The sequence below is a fragment of the Tamandua tetradactyla genome, chromosome 6 (genome assembly GCF_023851605.1).
Source record: "Tamandua tetradactyla isolate mTamTet1 chromosome 6, mTamTet1.pri, whole genome shotgun sequence".
Classification (NCBI taxonomy): Eukaryota; Metazoa; Chordata; class Mammalia; order Pilosa; family Myrmecophagidae; genus Tamandua; species Tamandua tetradactyla.
In genome coordinates this window covers 61380742-61407766 of record NC_135332.1, presented here as the reverse complement: position 1 = coordinate 61407766, position 27025 = coordinate 61380742, and the positions used below count along the sequence as shown (strand labels likewise).

The 27025-nt window shown below is 39.4% G+C and overlaps 1 long non-coding RNA gene and 1 pseudogene across 1 annotated transcript; both read right to left on the bottom strand.

Moving 5' to 3' along the window:
• Positions 1–881: 881 nt before the first annotated feature.
• LOC143688175 (uncharacterized) lies at positions 882–26221 on the bottom strand. Its single transcript, XR_013177867.1, has 2 exons — positions 26111–26221; positions 882–1161 (listed from the first exon to the last, which is right to left on the bottom strand). It is a non-coding gene; the product is annotated as an uncharacterized LOC143688175 (long non-coding RNA).
• LOC143685659 (protein transport protein Sec61 subunit beta pseudogene) lies at positions 2208–2558 on the bottom strand (annotated as a pseudogene).
• Positions 26222–27025: the final 804 nt, after the last annotated feature.

Genomic DNA, 27025 nt, shown 5'->3' with positions numbered 1-27025 from the left:
TCAGATTTAGTAAGCTTTATTTACATTTTAAAAGAATGAAATAAAACACCTTAAATCTTCCAGACCTTGTCCTGGGCCCTTTCTCTATCTGCTCCTCCCCACTCAGCATCCCCCCCCCCAGGCTTTTTGTACCCCAGGACTGTTCTCCTCATGGCACCACTGAAAGCGCACCCCCCCCTGCAGTCCCCAGAGGTCTTCCTTTGTCCTGAATTTGTGGCGGCGCCATAGCCCTCATCTTACCCTTTGCAGCATCTCTTATTACACCCCCTCATTCTGGAGCCCCTTTTCCCTCAGCCCCTACCTCTCTGGCTTCAGCTTTCCTTTACTACTGATTTTAGACACAAAAGTGTGCTGTATTTGAGTTGGCTCACTCTTTATTTTTTCCAACTTGGTATCACAAATCTAGTTTGCATAAAATTTCCGTAATTGATCATTGAATTCACCCCAAGGTATTTTTTTTTAACATTTTTTTAAATTGTGAAATATAACATGTATGCAGAAAAGTGATAAATCTCAAAGTACAGTTTAACAAGTAGTTGAGCAAGTTTCAAAGTATGGTATGGGTGACTTCACAATTTCAGATATTTCCTTCTAGCTGTTCCAATACACTAGAGACTAGCAAGAAATATCAATATGATTCAGTAGTCACAATCATTTTTAAATCTTATCTTCTCTGTTACAACTCCTCCCTCTCATTTGATCCTTCTCTCAATCTTCAGGAATATTTGGGCAATAACGATTCTAACTTCTTTTTGCTGAAAAGGGATGCTGACATAATGGGGTTGGGGAATCCAACTGATTGATGTTCTTGGAGAGACTGGTGCCTCTCACCTCAAAGTATTTTAAATTGGGGGTTTTAATTTTTTAAAAATTATCAAAACTCCAAAAATAAAATTTTATTTGATAAAACCCAATTTATTAAATGAGCTCTTTCAAAACTTAGATGTGGCACTTAAATGATAAGGGGAGAGAAACCCCCGATCTAGGAGAATTAAGAACAGGAGGCAAAGATATCATCTATGACTTCAGTGACAAAGAACAGAATAAGCAAGCATTTCATCCAAGATGTGTGGTTTATGATTTGACTGTTCTATGAAGTCAGAGGCACACTCCTTGGAAACTGCAGAATATCCAAAGTGATGATCATCAGGACAGAAATACCTAGAAGAAAACAAACCAGTGTCTATTCCAGTAGTAGCTCAGATATTGATTATATGGTCATATAAGGACCTGCCAATCCAACATAGGAAAAAAGTCTCCACGAGACATATTTTCTACATATTTACTTGTAAATCTAAAGGCAATAAGAGTACAAGCCCTAACAGCCAAGGATCAGCAATCAGATTTGGTATAAATGAATTAAGAATTTTATTAGCCATAGGAAAAAAATTGATTCCACAAAATCAATTCTTGTTAAGCTCCCTGTAAAATAGTGTTTTAGTTTGTTAAGCTGTCAGATGCAATATACCAGAAACAGAACTGCTTTTAAAAAGGGAATTTATTAAGTTGCAAGTTTACAGTTCAAAGACTGCGAAAATATCCATGTAAGGCAAGGCTATACAAATGGCCTCACTAAGGCATCCAGAAAAGGATACCTTGGCTCAGGAAGGCTGACAACATTTGGGGTTTCTCTCGTAGCTGGAAAAGGCATATGGGAACATCTGCTAACTTTCTCTCATTTCATAAGGCTTCCTTGGGGGTGTTTTCCTTCTGTATCTCCAAAGGTCTCTGGCTGCCTGGGTTCTGAAGCTTTTTCCAAAATGGTTCCCTCTTAAAAGGCTGCAGTAAGCTACCCCACCTTGAATGGGTGGAGACACGTCTCTATTGATTGGAAACCACCCAATCAGTAGGTCCCACCCACAATTGGGTGGGTCACATCTCCATGGAAACAACTTAATAAAAGCGATCCCACCCACTTCCACATAACAATGTACAGTTAAGGTTCCTTGATGTCTTTTTATGTCTTCATAGCTCATTTCTGTTTATTGCTGAATAATATTCCATTGAATGGTTGTATCATTGTTTATTTACTTTTTGAAGGAAATCTTGGTTGCTTCCAATTGTTGACAATTACGACTAAAATTGTGATAAAAAAACAAACAGATCCCACCCAGCAATACTGAATGAAGACTATTTAAAGAGCATACCTTTTCTGGGGTACACAACAGTTTCAAATGGGCACAAAGGGGAAGCTTACAGAAAATTTCTCACATGAACAGAAAATCACTATGTCTTTGGTCCAAGATGTGTTGGTTTTCTTCTTCTTCAGATGACAAATGGAGATAGCCAAGTCTATGAATGAGTGTGTACTTGCCCCAAATATGTGACATTAACACAGAAGTGATGCACAGAAGACCCATGACTAATACCGGAACAGGGCCACTTTGAGCCCTGCTGAATCTTCTGTGGAAAACCCCCATGCCTGCCAAGGTCATCCAGCCTGCACTCCTGTGCCACGGCTGGCATTCCTCCTCTGTCGAACGGTGGACCCCGCTGCCCTGGGTGGGAGAGTGCCCTGAGGGGCCCACGTGAGTGCCACTGGGTGTCCGACCAGGCATGCAGGAGGGTGGCAGGAGGCTGAAGGAGAGCTCCAGAGGGTGCCATGCGCTCAAAGGATCATGGCAGAACTAAAATTGAGAATGTTTTTAGTTTACTTTGAAAAATTTTAACCCTATGGACAAATGGCAAGTACAGACATTTATATGTAACTTCTTATACACATGTACTTATTTTTTTTACACATGTATTTATTATTATTAATAATATTATAGGTGGCAGCCGTAACACCCTTTACCCTTAAATTCTTATCTGCTAAGAACAAGGATTTTCTGTTTCTTAACTATATAGTTATCAAATTCTGAATATTTAATAGCTATACAATACCATTATCTAGTATAAAGTCTATATTCAAATTTCCCCATTTTCCCCAATAATGTCCTTTGTAGCAATTGCTTTTTCTAATCCAGGATCATATATTCCCTTCAGTTATCATGTCTTTTTAGGCACCTTTAATCTAGAACAGTTCCTCAGCCCTTCTTTGCCTCTCATATTTTTGAGTATATGCCAGTTGTTTTATAGAATGTCCCTAAAGTAGTCTTTAGGTCTGATTCTTGCATAACCTGATTAAATTCAGGTTATGCATTTTTGGCAGGAACACCACAGAAATGGTGCTGTGTCCTTCCCAGTGCATCTGTCAGGAGGCACATGACATCATCTGTCCCATTATTGATGGTCAGTTTGATCACTTGGTTAAGGTCATGTTGCCAGGCTTCCCCACTGCAAAGTAACCCTTTAAATTTTTCTAATTAATAAGATTGTGGAAAGGTATTTTGAGACTCTGTAAAAATTCTATTGCCCCAACAAGTCTAACCCCCAGGGTTTTGGTATCTATTAATGATTTGCATATGAATCAGTTATTGCTATGTGGGTTTCAGAATATTGATTTTCTAACTTCTCCCTCTTTATTAATTGCATTTCACTATAAGGATGAGCTTTCCCTTTTCTTTCCTCCTGCCTTCCTTTCTTACCGTTTTTTAAATAACCATTTCATTACTTTTGTATATTATTTTGATTTAATGCATTATAGCCCATTAAGTCATTATCCATTTTAATGGTTAAATTGTTCTAGATCTTTCCAGTGGGAAACTTTGCAACCTGGCTCCTATGCCCCCTTCATTTTCTGAGTCTTTTCTTTCTCTCTGGGCATACCTTGTACCTCCACAGCCCCAGCCCTCAGTTCAGCTGCCATCTCTTCCAGGGATTCTGATTCTTTGCGTGGAGAAGTGTATTTGGAAACCAAGATCTGAGCCCTAGGTAAGCTCAGAACTACTGGGGATGCCACTGCTTCTAGATCCCTTAGTGATCACAGGGAGGTTAAATATTCTGTGATAAAATCACAATGGACGAGAACCATGAGAGCCCACACAGCCAGAGACCTTTGGAGACGAAGAAGGAAAACACCTTCCAGGAGCTTCATGAAGCAAGAAGCCTGGAAAGAAAGCTAGCAGAAGCTGCTATGTTCGCCATGTGCCTTTCCAGTTGAGAGAGAAACCCTGAACATCACCGGCCTTCTTGAACCAAGGGAGGCCCTGCTTGCAAAAGCTGAAGAACTGAGATGTACAGAATCGGAGACTGGCTGGCTAGTGCAAACAGCTTAACATTCCCCTTTCCAAACAGAAGCCCAGAGACCCCAGGAGTGCATGGATGGGGAGACGGGGACTAGGAAGTAAGCCAAGCTACATTCCCTCAAAGTGCTACCCTCACTCGCCCCGCCCCTGCACAATGACCTGCGATTCACCCCACAGCCCACACACCTGCACCCCATCACCTGCCCCTCCACCTCGCTCCAAGCGACCCCACCCCACCCCCACCGCTGTGCGTTCCGCTTCCCACACTGCAAGCGCTTGCACACCTACCCCAGTCCAACCTACCTCTCCTGCGCAAGCGCAGTGTCACCCCGCCCCTCCAGAGACCACGTCCACTTCCTTGCCCCCTGCAGGCGGTCGCCAGCCTAGAAAGGCTGGGCACTAACTTTTATACCCAGGCTATACCCACCCCCCGCCCATACAGTAATGCAAGCCCACCCGGTGCCCGCTGGGCTCTGCAGTTTCAGGCCCACCCAGATCACTGAAGGTGCACCGCCCCCAGTCATGCCCCCCCAGATCTGGGCAAGTGCTGACAGCCCGCTGAGGCGCAACCCGTGCTCGCTGCCCCTGAGCTCTGCGCATGCGCAAGCACGGGCCCCGCCCCCAAGGCCAGCGCAGCCACATCTTCGCCTGCCCAGGGAGCCCAGGTATTAGGGCACTTTCTTTTTAAAAATATTTTTATTGATAAAACAATATACAAATACAAATATTCTTAACATACAAGCATTCCATACATGGTGTATAATCAGTGGCTCCTGCTATCATCACATCGTTGTATATTCATCACCATGTTCATTTTTTAGAACATTTGCATCACTCCAGTAAAAGAAATAAAAAGAAAAAAAAACCTCATACATACCATACCCCTTAAACCTCCCTCTCGTTGATTACTAGTATTTCCATCTCCCCAATATATTTTAACCTTTGTTCCCTCTATTCTTTGCTTTTTTTTATCCATATTTTTTACTCATCTGTCCATACCCTAGATAAAGGGAGCATCAAGCACAAGGCTTTCACAATCACACAGTCCATTGTAAACGTTATATCTCTATATAATCATCTTCAAGAAACAAGGCTACAGGAACACAGCTCTACAGTTTCAGGTACTTACCTTTAGCCACTCAAATATGCCATAAGTTGTAAAGTGATATGTATATAATGTGTACGAATAATTTCCAGGATAACCTCTCAACTCTTTGAAATCTGTCCGCCACTGACCCTTTATTTCTTCTCATTTCTCTCTTCCCCCTTTTGGTCAAGAAGGTTTCCTCAATCCCTTGATGCTAGGTCCGAGCTCATCCTGGGATTTCTGTCCCATGTTGCCAGGGTAGTTTACACCCCTGGGAGTCATGTCCCATGTAGCGGGGAAGGGTAATGGGCTTACTTGCCTTGTCAGCTTAGAGAAAGAGGCCACATCTGAACAACAAAAGAGGTTCTCTGGGGGTGATTCTTAGGCCTAATTTTTTAAAAATTTTATTAATAAAACCAATCAACATACAATATGAACATTCCTTTTTTATCACATAGTTGTGATTCATCATCATGCACATTTCTTAAAACATTTGCACCAATTCAGAAAAAGAAATAAAAAGACAACAGAAAAAAATTCATACATACCATACTCCTTACCCCTCCCTTTCATTGATCACTAGTATTTCAATCTACTAAATTTATTTTAACATTTGTTCCCCCTGTTATATATTTATTTTTAATCCATATGTTTTACTCATCTGTCCATAAGGTAGATAAAAGGAGCATCAGACACAAAGTTTTCACAATCACACAGTCACATTGTGAAAGTTATATCATTATACAATCATCTTCAAGAAACATGGCTACTGGGACACAGCTCTACAGTTTCAGGCAGTTCCCTCCAGCCTCTCTAATATACCTTAAACTAAAAAAGAGGTTATCTATATAATACATAAGAATGACCTCTAGGATAACCCCTCAACTCTGTTTGGAATCTCTCAGCCATTGATTCTTTATTTTGTCTCATTTCGCTTTTCCCCTTTTGGTCGAGAAGGTTTTCTCAATCCCTTGGTGCTGAGTTCCAGCTCATTCTAGGATTTCTGTCCCATGTTGCCAGGAAGGTCCACACTCCTGGGAGTCAAGTCCCATGTAGAGAGGGGGAGGGCAGTAAGATTGCTTGTCACTTTGGCTGAGAGAGTCTTAGGCCTAATTTAAAGTAGACTTAGCCTATCCTTTGCAAGAATAAGTTTCATTGGGGCAAGCAGCAAGACTGAGGGCTTGGCCTGTTGATTTGGTTGTCCCCACTACTTGCAAGAGTATCAGAAATTCTCCAAAAAGGAAATTTCGCTAGTAACAGAGACCATCAGGAGGTAGAAACAGGGTAAAATATTGGGTAATTGGAACTGAAGGGATACAGATTGTGCAACAGGACTGAATGTAAAAACTCAGAAATGGACAGCACAATACTACTTAACTGTAATTCAATTATGTTAAAACACTGAATGAAGCTGAATGTGAGAATGATAGAGGGAGGAGGGCTGGGGGCACAAATGAAATCAGAAAGAAAGATAGATGATAAAGATTGAGATGGTATAATCTAGGAATGCCTAGAGTGTATAATGATAGCGACTAAACGTACAAATTTTAAAAATGTTTTAGCATGAGGAAGAACAAAGGAATGTTACTACCCAGGGTGCTGAAAATAAACTGATAATATTTAAAAATTTCAACTTATGTGTGCGACTAAAGCAAAAAATGCTTATTTGGTACAAAATTTATATTTTGACTAGTGCATTTCCTAATATAACTTATATAGACAGCTTAATTGAACACAATAAGTACATGGAACCTTGAGTAGGACATGAGATTTTGTTGGTTTGTCCAGAGTGATGCCCCGATAAATCCCAGAGTGATCTGAGCAGTGAATAAAAAAGTATTTGCAAGGTCCCCTTCGGGAAATGGTGAGAACAGGGAGAAATTCAACTTCCCCAAGTTGAATTCTTGATATTCTCACAAGCAGTGTGGACAACCAAAGCTATAGGCTGAGCCCCCAATCTTGGGGTTTGTTCATAGGAAACTTAATCCCACAAAGGATAGGTCAAGCCTACTTAAAATTAGACCTAAGAGTCACCCGCAGGAGAACCTCTTTTGTTGCTCAGATGTGGCAACACATCTCTGTCCAGCCAACACAGCAAGCAAACTCACAACCCTCCCCCTGTCTATGTGGGACATGACTCACCAAGGGTGTGGACCTTCCTGGCAACGTGGGACAGAAATCCTAGAATACATCCCTAGGTCAGCGTCAAGGGATTGAGAAAAACCCTAGAATGAGCTGAGACTCAGCATCAAGGGATTGAGAAATCCTTCTTGACCAAAAGGGGGAAGAGTGAAATGAGACAAAGTGTCAATGGCTGAGAGCTTCCAAACAGAGTCGAGAGGTTATCCTGGAGGTTATTCTTACAAATTAAGTAGATAACACCTTGTTATTCAAGATATAATGGAGAGGCTGGAGGGAACTGCCTGAAAATGTAGAGCTGTGTTCCAATAGCCATGTTTCTTGAAAATGATTGTATAATGATATAGCTTTCACAATGTGACAGTGTGATTGTGAAAACTTTGTGTCTGATGCTCCTTTTACCTACCTTGTCAACAGACGAGTAGAACATATGAAATAAAAATAAATAATAGGGGGAACAAATATTAAAATAAATTTAGTTTGAAATGCTAGTGATTAATGAAAGGGAGGAGTAAAGGGTATGGCATGTACAAATTTTTTCTGTTTTCATTTTATTTCTTTTTCTGAATAGATGCAAAAGTTCCAAGAAATGATCATGATGATGAATATGCAACTATGTGATGATATTGTGAATTACTGATTATATATATGGAATGGAATGATCAAAATAAGAATGTTTGCATTTGTTTTGTGTTTTTTGGTATTTAAAAAAATTTTTTTTAATTAAAAAAAAAGAAATTCTCCAAATAGGGAAGTTGAATAGTTCACCCTTTCTCCTCATTCTCCCAAGGGGACTTTGCAAATACTTCTTTATTCACTGTCCAAATCACTCTGGGATTTATCGGGGCATCACACTAACCTGGACAAACCAACAAAATCTTATGCCCTATCAACAAAACAGAAAATGACAAGTGCTGGAGAGAATGCGGAGAAAGAGGCACACTTATCCACTGTTGGTGGGAATGTCAAATGGTGCAACCACTGTGGAAGGCAGTTTGGCGGTTCCTCAAAAAGCTGAATATAGAATTGCCATACGACCCAGCAATACCATTGCTGGGTATCTCCTCAAAGGACTTAAGGGCAAAGACACAAATGGACATTTGCACACCAATGTTTATAGCAGCGTTATTTACAATTGCAAAGAGATGGAAACAGCCAAAATGTCCATCAACAAACGAGTGGCTAAACAAACTGTGGTATATACATACGATGAAATATTATGCAGCTTTAAGACAGAATAAACTTATGAAGCATGTAATAACATGGATGGACCTAGAGAACATTATGCTGAGTGAATCTCGCCAAAAACTAAAGGACAAATACTGTATGGTCCCACTGATGTGAACCGACATTCGAGAATAAACTTGGAATATGTCATTGGTAACAGAGTCCAGCAGGAGTTAGAAACAGGGTAAGATAATGGGTAATTGGAGCTGAAGGGATACAGACTGTGCAACAGGACTAGATACAAAAACTCAAAAATGGACAGCACAATAATACCTAATTGTAAAGTAATCATGTTAAAACAATGAATGAAGCTGCATCTGAGCTATAGGTTTTTTCATTCTATATCTTTTTCTGTTGTTTTGCTAGTTCTTTTCCTAAATCGATGCAAATGTACTAAGAAATGATGATCATGCATCTATGTGATGATGTTAAGAATTACTGATTGCATATGTAGAATGGAATCGTTTCTAAATGTTGGGTTAATTTCTTTTTTTTTTTCTTTAATTAATAAAAAAAATCAAAAAAAAAATCTTATGCCCTATTAAAGAGTCCCTATATTTATGATGTTCAACTATACTGGCCATACAAGTTAAATTAGGAAATGCACTACCCAAAATATAAATTTTGCACCAAGTAAACATCTCTCCCTTTAAGTCTCATGCAGAAGTTGAAATTTTAAGATATGGATGACATCAGCCTTTACCCTATATTCTGAGATACCTTAGTCCTATCCAGATCAGCTTCATTCATATCTCTACTTAAAGTCTGATCACTTTTTCAACTTTTTTAATGGATCGGGTATGGGGTATTGCTGATTTTTATAGCTTTAGAGCTCTAACTCTGAATCTCAGATGTCACATCAATACCTGAAGTTTCTGGGAAAGACCAGGTTATAAACAAACAGCTCAGTATCTCATAATTTAGAATTAACAATTACACCTCCTGAATTTGTAACTGCTGTAAGAGCTTACAATCTAGGACGCTTTATATTAAGCCCCAACCTGATAACCCACGCTTTTGACTTAATTTCACTGAATTTTTAAATTATAGTTAGTCCATATAACTTAGGCATGATAATATTTGTCTTTTTGTTCCTGACATTTCATTCAACATACAGCTCTTAAGGTTCGTTCATCTAGTTACTTGCATGTGCCACAACTTCATTCCTTCTTGCAGCAACTCAGTAGTCCGCCATAGTTTCCCCTTCCATTCCTCAGTCATTGTTCCTTTTGGCCACCTCCATTCATTGTGGATCACGAACACTGCCGCCAGAAACACCAGTGTGCAAATGTCCATTCATGTTCTCAAACTCAGTTCCTCCGGGTATATACTGAGCAACTGGGGTTTTAGAATCATATGGCAACCCCACCCCTAGCCTCCTCTGGAACCAACCACCCTGCCCTCCAAGGGGCTGCACCTCTCATTTCCGTACCGACAGTGAATGGGTACATCTTTTTCTCAGCATTTTCTCTAGCACTTGTTTCTCTCTGACCATTTTTAAATAGTTTTATTCACACACCCTACAATCCAGCCTAAGTGTATAAACATGCCTTCACCACTATACCTGAAAACATTTCCTTTTCCTCCACAAAGAATCCATATCCCTTTCCCCAAACCCCTGCCTGTTGACATTTAGTTTGGGCATAATGCCTTTGCTACATTTGGTGGAAGCATATTACAGTGGTACTGTTGATTAAAGACCCTAGCTGACATAGATTGTACTTTTTCCCATGTACTATCTAGTTTCAATATATGCCCTGCAGTACGCATGCGCACGCAAGGGCTCGCCCCCCCCCCAACGCCCGCGCACCCGCAAGGCCACAGCCTCCCCGCTGCAGGGCGCCCAGGCATTTGTGCACTGACTTTTCAATCCCTACATCCCAACCCCCTGCCCCACAAACCTACACGCTTGCCCCATGCCCCCAGAACAAGTGCTCTGCTCCCACATCTGAAAGGTGCTCACAGGCGAATCTACATAGCCCCTGCCCTGCACACGCGTGCACTTCTGCTCCAAGCCCCTCCACACCTGCGCACCGGCGCCGGGGTACCTCCCATCCGACACAGCGCCCATCCCCCTCCCACCCACATCCCGCAACCCGGGTGACCTACGCCTGCCCCTACACGTTCCACATCTGCATCCAGGGCCCTCCGGACACCCCCCACTGCCACCGTGCAAGGACATACCTGCACCCTGTCCCCACCCCGTGCTGTGACCTCTGTGCCACCTACCCTGCACACTGATACACACGACCCCTGTGCTCCGCATGCTCACCCACCTCCTACCTCCACACCAGCCCCCAGGCATGCACTCAGCCTCACCATCCGCCTCCCACCACTCTCTACCTCTGTATCCCCCACACCGCACCCTGGTCCTGCGCTCCAAGGTCTGCCTGAGCTGCACCCCATAACCTCGGCTCCCGCGCCGCACCTCCACAAGCCCGCGACCCGCACCCCATGCTGACAGGCACCAGCTTAGCGCCCCAAACTCTGCTTATACCTTCGCTACAATGCAGTGCCACACTGTTGTGCCCTGCCCCACCCTACCCTCATACCCCCCACCCCTGCCAGCATCCTGCTCCACACCCATCCCGCAAATACAAAGCTTTAGACAACTGAAGGAGATCAACTTCCAAAGTAAACCCATCAAGATATTTATATGCCTCAAAGACAGCAGAAGATCACTAAGCATATCACAATGCAGACAGATATAGCCCTGCCTAATGACCAAATTAAAACATTGGAGGAGACACAGACTTTGGAACAGCTAATCAAAGATGTTCATATAACTCTACTAAATAAAATAAATGGGATGGCTAATGACATAAAAGAGATCAAGAAGACATAGACAAACATAAAGAGGAACTTGAGAGAATAAATAGAAAAATAGCAGTTATCGCAGAGATTAAAGACGCTGTAGACCAAAACAAAATATACTTGAGACACACAACAGCAGATTTGAAGAGACAGAAAAAAGAATAAGCGAACTAGAAGATAGGACAAGTGATTTCGAACATTCAAAATAACAAATGGCAAAAAAATATGGAAAAATTTGAATTGGATCTTATGGAAATGATAGACAAAACAAAGTGCACAAATATTAGAATCATTGGTGTCCCTGAAGGAGAAGAGAAGAGTAAAGGGCTAGGAAAAGTAGTGGAGGATATAATAGGGGAAAACTTCCCAACCCTTATAAAGGACATAAATACGCAAATCAGAGAAACCCAACAAACTCCAAATAGAATAAATCTAAACAGGCCTTCCCCAAAACACATACTAATCAGTCTGTCAAATGTTGAAGAGAATCAGAAAATTCTGAAAGCGGCAAGAGAAAAACAATCTACTACATACAAGGCAAACTACACAAAACTGAATTCAGACTACTCAACTGGCACTACAGAGGTGAAAAAGCAGTGGTATAATATATTTAAGATACTGAAAGAGAAAGCCTTCTAGCCAAGAATTCCGTACCCAGCCAAATTATCCTTCAAAACTGAGGGAGAGATTAAAATTTTCACAAGCAAACAAATCCTGAAAGAATCTCTCAACAAGAAATTGGCCCTATAAGAAATACTAAAAGAAGTTCTGTCAGTTGAAAGAAAAAGACAGGAGAGGGAGGTCTCGAGGAGGGCACAGAATTGAAGAGTACCACTAAGGTAACTTAAAGGATGAAAAGAGAAAGAGGGGAAAGGACATATAGATCTGACAAATAAAATCCAAACGATAAAATGGTGGATTCAAGAAACGCCTTTTCAGTAATAACTTTGAATGTTAATGGACTAAATTTACCAATTAAAAGATACAGATTGGCAGAGTGGATTAAGAAATATAATCCAGCTATATGCTGCTTACAAGAGACTCATTTTAGACACAAAGATACAAATAGATTGAAAGTGAAAGGATGGAAAAAGATGTTTCACGCAAGTTGTAACCAAAAGAAAGTAGTAGTAGTCATACCAATATGGGACAAAATAGACTTCAGGTGTAAAACATCATAAAAGACAAAGAAGGACACTATGTATTAATAAAAGGGACAATTCACCAAGAAGATATAACTATCATAAATGTTTATGCTCCCAATCAAGGAGCTCCAAAGTACATGAGACAGACATTGGCAAAACTGAAGGGAGCGATATATGTTTCAACAATGATAGAAGGAGACTTCAATACACCACTCTCCTCTATAGATAAAACAACCAGACAGAGAATCAACAAGGAAATAGAGAAGTTAACAACTTGATAAGTGAACTAGACCTAACAGACATATATAGGTAGGTCAATGCACCCCAAAACACCAGGATATACATTCTTCTCTAGTGCTCATGGAACATTCTCCAGAAGAGATCATATGCTGGGGCACAATACAGGTCTTTATAAATTTAAAAGTACGGAAATTATTCAAAGCCCTTTCTCTGATCACAGTGGAATGAAGCTGGATATCAATAACCACCAAAGAATGAGAACTTTCACAAATATATGGAGATTAAATAACACACTTAAACAACCAGTGGATCAAAGGAGAAATTGCTAGAAAAATCAGTAGCTATCTGGTGACAAATGAAAATGAGAATACAATTTGTAAGAACTTATGGGATGCCCCAAAGGCTGTGCTGAGAGGGAAATTTGTTACCCTAAATGCCTATATTGAAAGTGAAGAAAGAGCAAAAATCTAGGACTTAACTTCTCACCTGGAGGAACTTGAGAAAGAACAGCAAACTAACCCCAAAGCAAATAGAAGAAGAGAAATAACAAAGATTAAAGCAGAGTTAAATGAATGGGAGAACGAAAGAACAAGAGAAAGAATCAATAAAACCGAAAGCAGTTTCTTTGAGAAAATCAATAACATCGATGGGCCACTAGCAATGCTGACAAAGAAAAAAGAGAGAGAATTCAAGTAAAGAAAATCAGAAATGAGAAGGGGTGTGCTACGACAGACCCTGAAGAAATAAAAGAAATGATAAGACAATACTATAAACAACTACATGCCAACAAACCAGACAAAGATGAAATGGACAAATTCCTGGAAACACACAAACAAGCTACACTGACTCAGGAAGAAACAGAAGATCTCAACAAACCAATCACAAGAAAAGAGATTCGATCAGTCATCAAAAATCTTCCTACAAAATAAAGCCCCAGGCCAGACGGCTTCACTGAGGAATTTTATCAGAGCTTCCAAAAAGACTAACAATCCTGCCCAAACTTTTCCCAAAAATTGAGGAAGAAGGAACACTACCTAATTCATTTTATGAAACTAACATCATTTTAATACCAAAACCAGGTAAAGATGCTATAAGAAAGGAAAACTACAGGCCAATCTCCCTAATGAACATAGATACAAAAATTCTCAACAAAGACTTTGTCAAAAAGTTGGAGACAGACTTCCGGGTCAAGAGGGTGGCTTAACAACATGCGCGTTTTAGTTCGTCCTCCAGAACAACTACTAAATAACCAGAAACAGTACAGAACAGCTCCTGGGGCCACGTCAGTGACCAGACACACAGCGTACCCCAGTCTGGACCAGCTGGACCGGCTGCGAGCACCCCCCAGAACCGTGAGTTCCCAAAGCTGCAGCGGCCAGTGCCCCTCCCCCACAGGCTGCTTCCCAGAGGGGAAAGGAAAGGACTTTACCAGTAGCAGGGACTGGGCACAATCAAACACCAATTGTGGAACTAATTAACAAATTCTGACTACTAAAAATAGGCCCCCAGCTTAGGTGAACCTGATCAAAGTGGAGGTTGTTCATTTTTGTCCCGATGCCATGGGGGCAGGACTGACAGAAAAAGGGAAAAAAAAAAAAGAAGGAAACAGAGGTTTTTGTGGCTGTGTATCTACAAAGGCTTGACTGCCTCTGGATACAGTGGCAGGACTTTTCAGGCTGCAACTGCCCCAGGCATAGGCAGAAGTGAGCTCTTTTGGGGGCTTGTCTGGAGCCTGTGCCTTCCCCAGGGGAGGGGTGAAGCCCAACTCAGGTGGAATCCCTCCATCAAGGAATTCAGACACCAGGGCTTGGTAATTTGAAGCCATTAAAACCAGCCTACAACCCCTCCTCTGTCTCCACCAGGCCCCCAGCAGGGAGAGTCTGCCAAAGTTAAAGGTACCGCATCATCTTATGCTGGTGGGACCTGCAGTCAGACAAGCGCCACATACCGGGCAGGATAAGAAAAACAGAGTTCAGAGACTTCATAGGAAAGTCTTTCAACCTGCTGGGTCTCACCCTGAGGGAGAACTGATGCAGGTGACTCTTTCCTCCTGATAGGAGGCCAGTTTGGTCTGGGAAAATCTGGCTGGGGTCTATAATATCTAAGTAGACCCTCCTAAGTGTGTGTGGGGGGGAAAGCACCACACAAGCAGGGCAAGAAGCAAGAAAACAATAACTGAAAAATTCTCCTCTGTTAAACAAAACTTAAGCTAAATGTCCAGATAAAGCTGAACGGAATGTCAAAGAACAGATAGACAACAAATTCATCCAGCAAGAAAACCCTAGATAAAAGAAGTGAAAGCAATCTCCAGAATAAACTAATTAAGGTAATTAAATGCCTAGATGCCAGCAAAAAATAACAAATCACACTAGGAAAATTGAAGATATGGCCCAGTCAAAGGAACAAACCAACAATTCAAATGACATACAGGAACTGAAACAATTAATTCAGAATGTACGAACAGACATGGAAAACTTCATCAAAAACCAAATCAATGAATTGAGGGAGGATATAAAGAAGGCAAGGAAAGAACAAAAAGAAGAAACTGAAAGTATGAAAAAACAAATCACAGAACTTATGGGAATGAAAGACACAGTAGAAGAGATGAAAAAAACAATGGAAGCCTACAGTGGTAGATTTCGAGAGACAGAACATAGGATTTCTGAACTGGAGGACGGAACATCTGAAATCCGACAAGAAACAGAAACTATAGGAAAAAAAATGGAAAAATATGAGCAGGGACTCAGGGAATTGAAAGACAATATGAAGCGCACAAATATACATGTTATGGGTGTCCCAGAAGGAGAAGAGAAGGGAAAGGAGGAGAAAAACTAATGGAGGAAATTATCACTGAAAATTTCCCAACTCTTATGAAAGACTTAAAATTACAGATCCAAGAAGTGCAGCGTACCCCAAAGAGAATAGATCCAAATAGACATACTCCAAGACATTTAATAATCAGAATGTCAGAGGTCAAAGAGAAAGAGAGGATTTTGAAAGCAGCAAGAGAAAAGCAACCCATCACATACAAGGGAAGCCCAATAAGACTATGTGCAGATCTCTCAGCAGAAACCATGGAGGCGAGAAGACAGCAGATAATATATTTAAATTATTAAAAGAAAAAAACTGCCAACCAAGAGTTCTATATCCAGCAAAATTGTCCTTCAAAAATGAGGGAGAAATTAAAACATTTTCAGACAAAAAATCACTGAGAGAATTTGTGACCAAGAGACCAGCTCTGCAAGAAATACTAAAGGGAACACTAGAGACAGATACAAAGACAGAAGAGAGAGGTGTGGAGAAAAGTGTAGAAAGGAAGACTATGAGTAAAGGTAAAAAGAAGGAAAATTAGATATGACATATAAAATCCAGAAGGCAAAATGGTAGAAGAAAGTATACCCATGCAGTAATAACACTGAATGTTAATGGATTAAACTCTCCAATCAAAAGACATAGTCTGGCAGAATGGATTAAAAAACAGGACCCATCTATATGCTGTCTCTACTCAAAGGACACGAGGCCAAAAACACAAATGGACATTTACACACCAATGTTTATAGCAGCATTATTAACAATTACCAAGAGATGGAAACAGCCAAAATGTCCATCAACAGACAGTTGACTAAACAAACTGTGACATTTATATAAGATGGAATATTATGCAGCTGTAAGACAGAATAAAGTTATAAAGTATGTAACAACATGAATGGACCCTAAGGGCATTATGCTGAGTGTGATTAGCCAGAAAAAAAAGGACAAATACTGTATGGTCTCACTGATAAGAACTGAAATTAGTGAATAAACTTGAAAATTTTCCTTGGTAACAGAGACCATCAGGAGATAGAAATAGGGTAAGATATTGGGTAATTGGAGCTGAAGGGATACAGACTGTGCAACAGGACTGAATACAAAAACTCAGAAATGGACAGCACAATACTACCTAACTGTAATGTAATTATGTTAAAACAATGAATGAAGCTGCATGTGAGAATGATAGAGGGAGGAGGGCTGGGGACATAAATGAAATCGGAAAGAAAGATAGATGGTAAAGATCGAGATGGTGTAATCTAGGAATGCCTAGAGTGTATAATAATAGTGAAATGTACAATGTACAAATTTTAAAAATGTTTTTGCATGAGGAAGAACAAAGGAATGTCATTATTGCAGGGTGCTGAAAATAGATGATAATTAATACTTTAAAATGTCACCTTATGTGTGAGACTAAAGCAAAAAATGTTTATTTGTTACAAAATTTATATTTTGACTAGAGCATTTCCTAATATAACTCATGTAGATAGTTTGACTGAATGTCATAAGTGCTTGGAATCTCAGGTAGGACATGAGATTTTTTTGGTTTGTCCAGAGTGATGCCCCGATGAATCCCAGAGTGAATTGATCAGTGGCTGGAAAAGTATTTGCAAGCCCCCTTTGGGGAATGGTGAGAGTGGGGAGAAATTCAACTTCCCCAAGTTGAATTCTTGATATTCTCACAAGTAGTGTGGACAACCAAAGCTATAGGCTGAGCCCCCAGTCTTGGGGTTTGTTCATATGAAACTTAACCCCACAAAGGATAGGTCAAGCCTACTTAAAATTTAGGCCTAAGAGTCACCCCCAAGAGAGCCTCTTTTGTTGCTCAGATGTGGCCTCTCTCTCCAGTCAACATGACAAGCAGTCTCACCACCCTCCCCCCTCTGAGTGGGACATGACTCCCATGGGTGTGGACTTTCCTGGCAACGTGGGACAGAGATCCTGGAATGAGCTGAGACTCAGCATCAAGAGACTGAGAAAAACCCTAGAATGAGCTGAGAATTAACATCAAGGGATTGAGAGAACCTTCTCGACCAAAGGGGGAAGAGTGAAATGAGACTAAGTGTCAATGGCTGAGAGATTCCAAACAGAGTTGAGAGGTTATCCTGGAGGTTATTCTTATGCATTAAGCAGATATCACCTTGTTGTTCAAGATGTAGCGGAGAGGCTGGGGGGAACTGCCTGAAAATGTAGAGCTGTGTTCCAGTAGCCATGTTTCTTGATGATGATTGAATAATGATATAGCTTTCACAATGAGACTCTATGAATGTGAAAACCTTGTGTCTGATGCTCCTTTTAGCTACTATATCAACAGAAGAGTAGAACATATGGAATAAAAATAAATAATACGGGGAACAAATGTTAAAATAAATTTAGTTTGAAATGCTAGTGGTGAAAGCGAGGGGTAAGGGGTATGATATGTATAATCTTTTTTTTCTCTGTTATCATTTTATTTCTTTTTCTGTTGTCTTTTTATTTCTTTTTCTAAATCGATGCAAATGTTCTAAGAAATGATGAATATGCAACTATGTGATGATATTAAGAATTACTGATTGTATATGTAGAATGGAATGATATCTTAATGTTTCGTTTGTTAATTTTTTTTAATTAATAAAAAAAGTTAAAAAAAAAAGTTGGAGACAGCCAACTCAATGGGAGAAAATATTTGGAAATCACACATCAGACAAAGGGTTGATATCCTGTATACATAAAGAAATCATACAACTCAACAACAAAAGAACAAACAACTGGGCAGGCCATGGTGGCTCAGCAGGCAAGACTGCTTGCCTGCCATGCCAGAGGACCCGGGTTTGATTCCCGGTGCCTGCCCATGTAAAAAATAAAAAATTAAAAAAAATTAAAAAAAAGAATAGTAGTATATTAAAAAAAAAAAAAAAAAGAACAAACAACCCAACTACAAAATGGGCTAAAGAGCAGGGTGTGAGGATAGTTCAGTGGTAGAATTCTCACCTGCTATGCAGTAGACCCAGGTTTGATTCCCAGCCCATTCATTTCCCAAACTAACAAATTAAAAAACCAAACAGATGTTCAACAAATGGTGCTGCAATAAGGGGATACTCACACGCAAAAAGAGTGAAATGTGACCCCCGTCATACAGCATACAAAGAAAGAAAAATGGGCTAAAGATATGAATAGGCATTTTTCGGAAGAGCAAATAAAGATGGCTCAAAAGCACAGGAAGAGATGCTCATTTTTATTAGCTATAAGGGAAACAGATCAAGACTACAATGAGATACCACCTCACACCTATGAGAATGGCTGCTATTAAACAGGAAACTACAAATATTGGAGAAGATGTGGAAAAATTGGGACACTTATGCACTGCTGGTGGGAATGTATAATGGTACAGCCACTATGGAAGACAGTTTGACAATTCATCAGAAAACTAAATATTGAGTTGCCCCATGACCCGGCAATACCACTACTCGGTATATACTCAGAAGAGCTGAAAGCAGTGACTCAAACAGACAATTTCACACTGATGTTCATAGCAGTACTATTCACAATCGCCAAAAGATGGAAACAATCCAAGTGCCCCAAAACAGACGAGTGGATTAACAAAATGTGGCATATACATACAATGGACTATTAGGCAGCAGTAAGACAAAATGATATCCTGAAGTACATAACAAGATGGATGAGCCTTGAGGACATAATGCTGAGTGAAATAAGCCAGGCACAAAAGGATAGATACTGTATGACTCCACTTTTATGACCTCAGTAAAGGTAAACTCAGAGGCTTATAATGTAGAATATAGGGGACTTAAAGTGCATAGAAGCTAGAGATGAGTAAACGGTTAGCTAGTGAGGTTGAACTTAAATGTAAGGGAGTAGATAGGAGTGAACGTGGTTCACTAGTGGGTCTATAAGTAATATTACCATATTGAAGATGAACAAGATTGAAAGGGATTGTATAGACCTATATGTCCCACCAATTAGCACTACAAATATAAATAATTTATTGCATGAACTACAAAAAAAAAAGAATCAGGATGCCTCTTATTCCAGTCCAGAGCCAGAAGGTTTTCCTCGCTGTCTCCCATTCCATATTTGTACCCCACCATGTTATTCTCCATCACATCACCTTGTGTGTTTCCATTGTTGCGCTTACCACCATTTATATTTATTTGCTAATGGGCTCTCTGTCTCCCTCACTAGAGTATGAAGTTCTGGGGTCTAAGTCTGCTTTGTAGAACACTACATCTGAAATGCCTGGCTTGGTGTCTGGCACACAGAAGACATTTTATTTTTGTTGAATGAATGGCTGCTCTTCTTCAGTTGGACCAAAGGAATTTCTCGAGGGCTTCCGCTGGATCTTTCAGGTTCTCTGTGTGCTCTCTCCCTGGTGAGAGCCACCCTCTGTGTTCCACAGCTGCCCGTGCTCACCCAGCCACATCACTGTCCTATAATGCCATCATCTGTTTACTCACTTTACTCTCCTACTGTATGTTTCTTGGGTACAAGAATTATGATTTATTCATCTTTGCTCCCCAGAACCTGGCTAATGTCTCACACGTAGTAGATTCTCAATGAATACTTGATGAATGAAAGAATGAATGATTTTGCTCAAATGTCACAGACAGGACATGAAAGCACCAGAATTCAAACCTAGGTCTCTAAAGTGACCTCCTTTCTCCCCACATGTTCCTGAAGACCAGATAGGGTTGGGTGGGCAGAGAGAAGGCTCAGGATTCCGAGGTTGAGCTGGGGATTATTAGGGTGACTCCCATCTGCTCTTGTTCCATCTGATTCCTTCAGGGTTTCTTGAGTCAGAGGTTTCTACCTTCACCCCCAACTCACCACCCATCTACCGTCTGCCTTCAGGGTAAGTAAGACTCAGCCAAGAGCAGGTCTGGAGTGTCAGGAGGCCACCCACAATCCTGGGCGTGTGTGCATGAGACACCCTACTTCCCCTGCCTTGGACCTGGCTCCACTGGGCAGTGAGTTTGGCCCAAGGGCTAGTGTGAAAAGCCTGTCTTGGCCCCGGCCCTTGGCTTCTGCCTCAGCCTTGGCCCTAAGCTGTGGCTTGACTCAGTCCTGGCTTGTCTGTGATGGGTTGGTCCATCTGGCCTCCCTCCAAGTAGGAGAAAATGTGGTAAAAGCAAACACAACTTTTGATACTTCAATGACAGCTGCCTCAGATCCTGTTGGGAAATCAATTGTAAATGCACCAATTAATTAAGAAAAAATACATCGTCTCGGCCAAACAACTGTAAGCCCCTTGGCCAGTGGTGTTTTAGGAAGTGGGAAATCTGATTCTGTTCTCCTCTGGCTTCTGGCCTTGAGTGAGGACTTGGGTGGGCCACCCAGCTCTTGGGTTCTCAAATGGGGAAATGGGCTCAAAAGAAACTAGGCCAGGGTAGGAGAATGCTGCAGGAGTGGAAAGGTGGGGGTCTCATGGCATGCTTTATAGCAGTGTGTTCTTTCATTGTATACTTTCTTATGATAGAAAAATATAGGACAAAAGCAAGAGGATTCATTGCCCACAATGGAATATCATGTGGCCATTTAAGGAACAAGTGATAAAGATGTATTTTTCTCTCTTAATGAAGACAAAAAGGCAAGATATAAAACACCCATTCAGAAATATGTTCACATCTATCTTATACATATGCACAGCCTAGATTTCTGGAAGAAGATGCAAGAAACATGTACCAGTGGCTTCCTCTGGGCAAGGAGAAACGAGGTGTCTGGGAGTCTGTGGTGACAGAATTTTTGCTATATACTCTTATTCCCATCCGCAGATCCTCTGTGCTAAATTAAATAAATAATGAGATGGTTTGCAATGAAAAAGCCAACTATCAACATGTTTTTTACATGTGGGTTTTCAAAATGAAACTCAATCTAAATCTAAATCTAAATCTGTATATCTATATGCACATATATATACACACATATGAACATATACACATATATATAAACTCTCCAAAAATGTGTCCCTGTCTGTGTGATTGTGAAAACCTTGTGTCTGATGCTCCTTTTATCTACCTTGTCAACAGACGAGTAGAACATATGAAATAAAAATAAATAATAAGGGGAACAAATGTTAAAATAAATTTAGTTTGAAATGCTAGTGATCAATGAAAGGGAGGGGTAAGGGGTATAGTATGTGTGAATTTTTTTTCTGTCTTCATTTTATTTCCTTTTCTGAATAGATGCAAATGTTCCAAGAAATGATTATGATGATGAATATGCAACTATGTGATAATATTGTGAATTACTGATTACATCTGTAGAATGGAATAATCAAAATAGGAATGTTTGCATTTTCTTTGTGTTTTTTGGTATTTAAAAAAGTAAAATAAAAAGATTTTTAAAAAAAGTATCCCTGTAAAAATATGAGCAGTGCATTTTGAGTTGAAAAGTTAAATTATGAGCAATTTCAAGGGAAGAGACTGTGTCTGTCTGGGTTACCGCTGAATCCCCGTTGCCTAATGTCTACAGCAGGAGCCAAATCTCTGGTGAATGAGCAAGCCAAGAAGTGAGCCTCAGCATTACCCTGTGTTGGTGGTGTCAAGGTTGAATTTTTTTTTTATTAATTTTTTTTAAATACCAAAAAACACCAAACAAACACAAACATTCTTAACTTTTGATCATTCTGTTCTACATATATAATCAGTAATTCACAATATCATCACATAGTTGCATATTCACCATCATGATCATGTCTTGGAACATTTGCATCTATGCAGAAAAAGAATAAAAAGAAAACAGAAAAAAATTCATACATGCCATACCCCTTACCCCTCCCTTTCATTGATCATTAGCATTTCAATCTAAATTTATTTTAACATTTGTTTCTCCTATTATTTATTTTTATTCCATATGTTTTACTCATCTGTTGATAAGGTAGATAAAAGGAGCATCAGTCACAAGGTTTTCACAATCACACAGTCACATTGTGAAAGTTATATCATTATACAATCATCCTCAAGAAACATGTGTAGAAGCCAAGAGTTTAAAGCAAGACCTACAGAATTTGTTGCAAGCTGCTGGCCTCACGATGGCGGCGGTAAACTGTGGAGATTGTTATGTAGAGCAGTCTGGGAGGAAGAGAATGTTTACCCCAAAAAAAGTTATGTTAAGTATGAAGAACACTGTGAGATAAGAATCTTGCTCCCTCAGGAAATGCCTGCATATCTATTGACATCCTGTGGTATATAACTAGGATCTGGTTTAGAATAAAGTTGTCTGAAGTCTGTCTGAAGTAAACTCAAGCTTCAGACCCCCTGAGCCCGTCTGTGTCTTTCTTTCTTTCTTCCGTTCTTTTTTTTCTAATCATTCCTTAATATCCTTCGAGCTCCATTTCAATAGGAAGCAACATTTGGCACCCAACGTGGGGCTCGAAGAAGAAGACTCCAAATCAATATTAAGGAACCAAGGAAAAGTCTCATTAGAAGCACGTGTGTCCAGCCGATAGAAGAGGACTCGAGTCATATTGGTAAAGTAAGCATTTTCCTTGGATCATCAGGGTAACGGGTAATCATAATAGGCGGCTGGAGGAGTATGTGTGTGTGTTAAAGCTACTGGGGTGCCTGTTAAAACATCTGAATTAGTAAGCTTATTTGAGCTCATTCAAAAACATTGTTGTTGGTTTCAGCCTTAAGGCCATAATGTTTTAAATCTTAAGTAATGGAAATTGGTTATAAAGGCTTTGCAGTGAACATAACAAAACGGGGAAAATATTCCTGTTTCTATTTGGTTATTGTGTTCAGTCAGGCAATGAACTACCTGGCTCATGCTTTGTCTTAAACTCTAAGTTGTGTTTCTTCTCAATCTCCCACTACCACTTCTTACCCTGTAAGGGAACTCTTAAAGCATAAAGTGAGGAGATTCTCCAGGGACGTCCACTACAAATACTACAGGCGGGCCTTTTTGGGTTGATCAGTGGCCCTTCTCTGTAGAGAGGTTTGAGGCTGTGACTCAGTTGATTTGGGAACAGTTTGGAGCAGGACGTTTAGAGGAGTCTCATGGTTCTTGGAATTCTCCAATATTTATTGCAGGAGGGAGGTCAGGAAAATGGACAGTGTTGACTGATTTGATAAAAGTTGATACTGTGGTTCAGCCTATGGAGTCACTGCAGCCTGGCTTGCCCACACCAGTTGTAATTTCTAAGAACTGATTTATTATGATAGATTTTAAAAATTGCTTCTTTGCCATGTCTTTGGCAGAGCAGGATAAAGAAAGATTGGTTTCTGGGCTTGTTCTTGATGGGCTGCCTTTATATAGGGATTCATGTACACCTGAGTCAGAAAGTATTCAGTGAGAAAGGTGCCATACCAAACGGGGGTCAGTGCTCATTGATGGTTCCTGTGGCAGGTTGGTCCCCAAGGGGGTATGCAGTTCGGGATTGTAGTTCTGACTCAAGGTATTCTGTTAGGTTACCTTTGTTTAGTCTGAATGATTATTCTGTGAGATTTATACCAATACTACAGGTAAAGTCTTGTGACGGAGAGTGGGAATGGTAGCCCCATCTTCTTTTGTTGGCTTAAATTCTCAACAGGCAATGGTTTGGAAACTGGCCATGAGTTTAGCTCCTATTCATATTTTAAAAAGAAATATATTTTAAGAACTTTAAAACTAAAAATTCTTGTTAAAAACTATATATTGATAGTTAATGCATATTTGAAACATTAACTAAAGTATTTTAAGTATTTAACATTCTAACAAATTTAATTTTGATGGTAATTACATATGTGGTAAAATATTTGTTCAAAGTAATGATTTAAGTATGAAAAATATGAAAGATGTATTTTTATTAATAGGAAAACAGAATAGTTTTATCCTAAAATGAATAGCTGTTACTAAATGAGAAAAATATGGGACAAAGCCTAAACTAATATAATAAGTGCTGAGGGTTTGTAAAAATGGAAATTCTGGTTAAAATCAAGAAAGATTTAATGAGTCTAAAATGACAATGTTTTCTTGGACTCTTAGGCTGTTCTAAAGAAAAGATATAAAAAAAATTTTTTTCTAAATAATTAGTTAAAAAGCAAAAAGTCTGTGTTTTATCAAAATAACTTATATTAACTTTTATCATGTTGTTATCTGTATAAAAAATACTAATTTTCTCTTGGGTATCATCATACTGGCAAAAACTGCTTCTTGCCCTAAACCAGGTGGCTTAATCTATTAATCTAAGTACTATTACTATAAATGAATCTATTATTGACTAAATAATATTCAAATCATTTAAATACCTAAATTCCTTTAAGCCAAAATACTTTAATGCTTTGTCCAGTGTTTATATAAACTATATATGTATAAAGTAAATTTATCCCAAGATAACCATGGCTTATATTGGAAGCAGATTTGAGGGTTGAATGCAAGGAAAAATATACTTGTGGAGTCTTTTTGTTCACCTAATGTTACCATTACATGCAACTGATATTGCTATCACATGACCTTGGTAAGAAATAGTTAAAATGTACACTCTAGCTGGGAGGACTGGCTATCCCCCAGAAGGAGGTGTACTTTAATAAAGATATCTAGGTCCCAGGAAGCTCCTCTTGGTCCCTAGCCAGTTCCCAGAGGACCCAACTGGGCCCGGTCATGTAAGCAAATTTGAATTTGGCCACTGTTGTGAGAAAATATCATAAAAACTGCATGAAATAAATTTAAAATTAGCAAAAATGCACAACCAATTATAAAGAATCCACATTCTTGCATTCCTTTTCAATCAATCCAATGAATTCAATTTAAAAAATCTGGTCATTTACTATGGGTACACGTCACTATTGACACTCTGCTTTCATTTTTGCTACCTGCCACCTTAGGGATTCCCAATTATATGTTACAAAACTTGTTTGATATTTTACAAGGAGATTTTAATTTATTAAGCAAAAGGCAGTTAACAGCTGCAGCTGAACGAGAGTTACAATGAATTGAACAATGCATTCAAAAAGGACAGCTTGTTCAAATAGATCTAAAAAAGCCTGTTGATTTTATTATTTTCTTTACCTTGCAATCTCCCACAGGCCTATTTTAACAAGACGGTGTTTTAAAATGGATTTTTTTACCAAACAATTGACAAAAATGTTTAAATACATATTTGCAAAAGATTATTTCTTTAATAGCCAAAAGTCACCAAAAATATTATCAATTAAGAAGTCATGATCCTAATCACATAGTGTGTAATCGCACAAAGGAAGAGGTTCAAAGTCTATATATTTTCAATACCTTTTGGCAAATAGCATTAAGTGACTTTAAAGGACAAATGAATAATCATTTGCTATGTCAAAACTTTTATAATTTTTAAAAATGAACGCAATGGATTTTGCCTAAAATAGTTCCAGCTTCCCCACTAGCTATTACTGTCTTTACCAATGATAATATTAATGGGAAAGCTGCATATGTCACCCCAGTGGAAAACAAGTTAGAAAATACCTTATACCTCAGCCCAGCTTACTGAATTAGCAGCTGTAATCCAAGTATTGCAAAGTTTTCCACAATCTCTTGATATTGTTTCTGATTTTGAATATGTTTACCAAACAGTTACTCACATTGAGACGGCTTCTTTGTTTGAAAGAGATGAACTCTCCTGAATGTTTTTACATTTACAAACATTTGTCAGAAGTCAAATTAATCCTCTTTTTATCATGCATATAAGAGCTCATACCAATCTTCCAGGTCCTTTTTCATTACAAAATCAGCAAGCAGATAGTCTTGTGAGTTTAATTCAAGATCCCACAACACTTCACAAATTGACATCAATAGCAAAGGGCTGGGAAAGAAAGTTCCATCTTTATCTAAACAGCAAGCTCAGGACATTGTCAGGACTTGTCCAACCTGTGGAACTTTGAATGCACTCCCATTTGCATCAGGGGTTAATCCTCAAGGTCAAAAAGCAAATAAATTATGGCAAATGGATATTACTCATATTTCATATTTTGATAAAATGCAGTATGTACATGTTATCATAGACATTGTTGTCATTTCATCTGGGCTACTGCACAATCTGGAGAGCATTTCTGCCATGTTAAATCACATTTACTTAATGCTTTTGCTGTTATGGAGTGCCCCCAATCTATTAAATGGACAATGGTCCTGCTTATACAGGAAAATAATTTCATAAATTTTGTACTACTTTTACTATTACTCATATTACAGGAATTCCACACAATCCCTCAGGGCAAGGAATTATTGAACGAGCAAACCGGACGCTAAAGTCTATGCTTTTAAAACAAAAAGGGGGAAATGATGATCAGGAGGATGATGTTATGAAAATAAGTACTCCTAAAGATCAATTAGCAAAGGCATTGTTTACTCTAAATTTTTTAAACATTTATGATAATTCATCACAGACTCCAGCAGAACAACATTTTAGCAATTTGGAAAAGAAAAATGATATATCCCAAACAGAACTGCAGCTGCAGCCAATCTATTGGAAAGATGTTAAAGATGATTTATGGAAACCA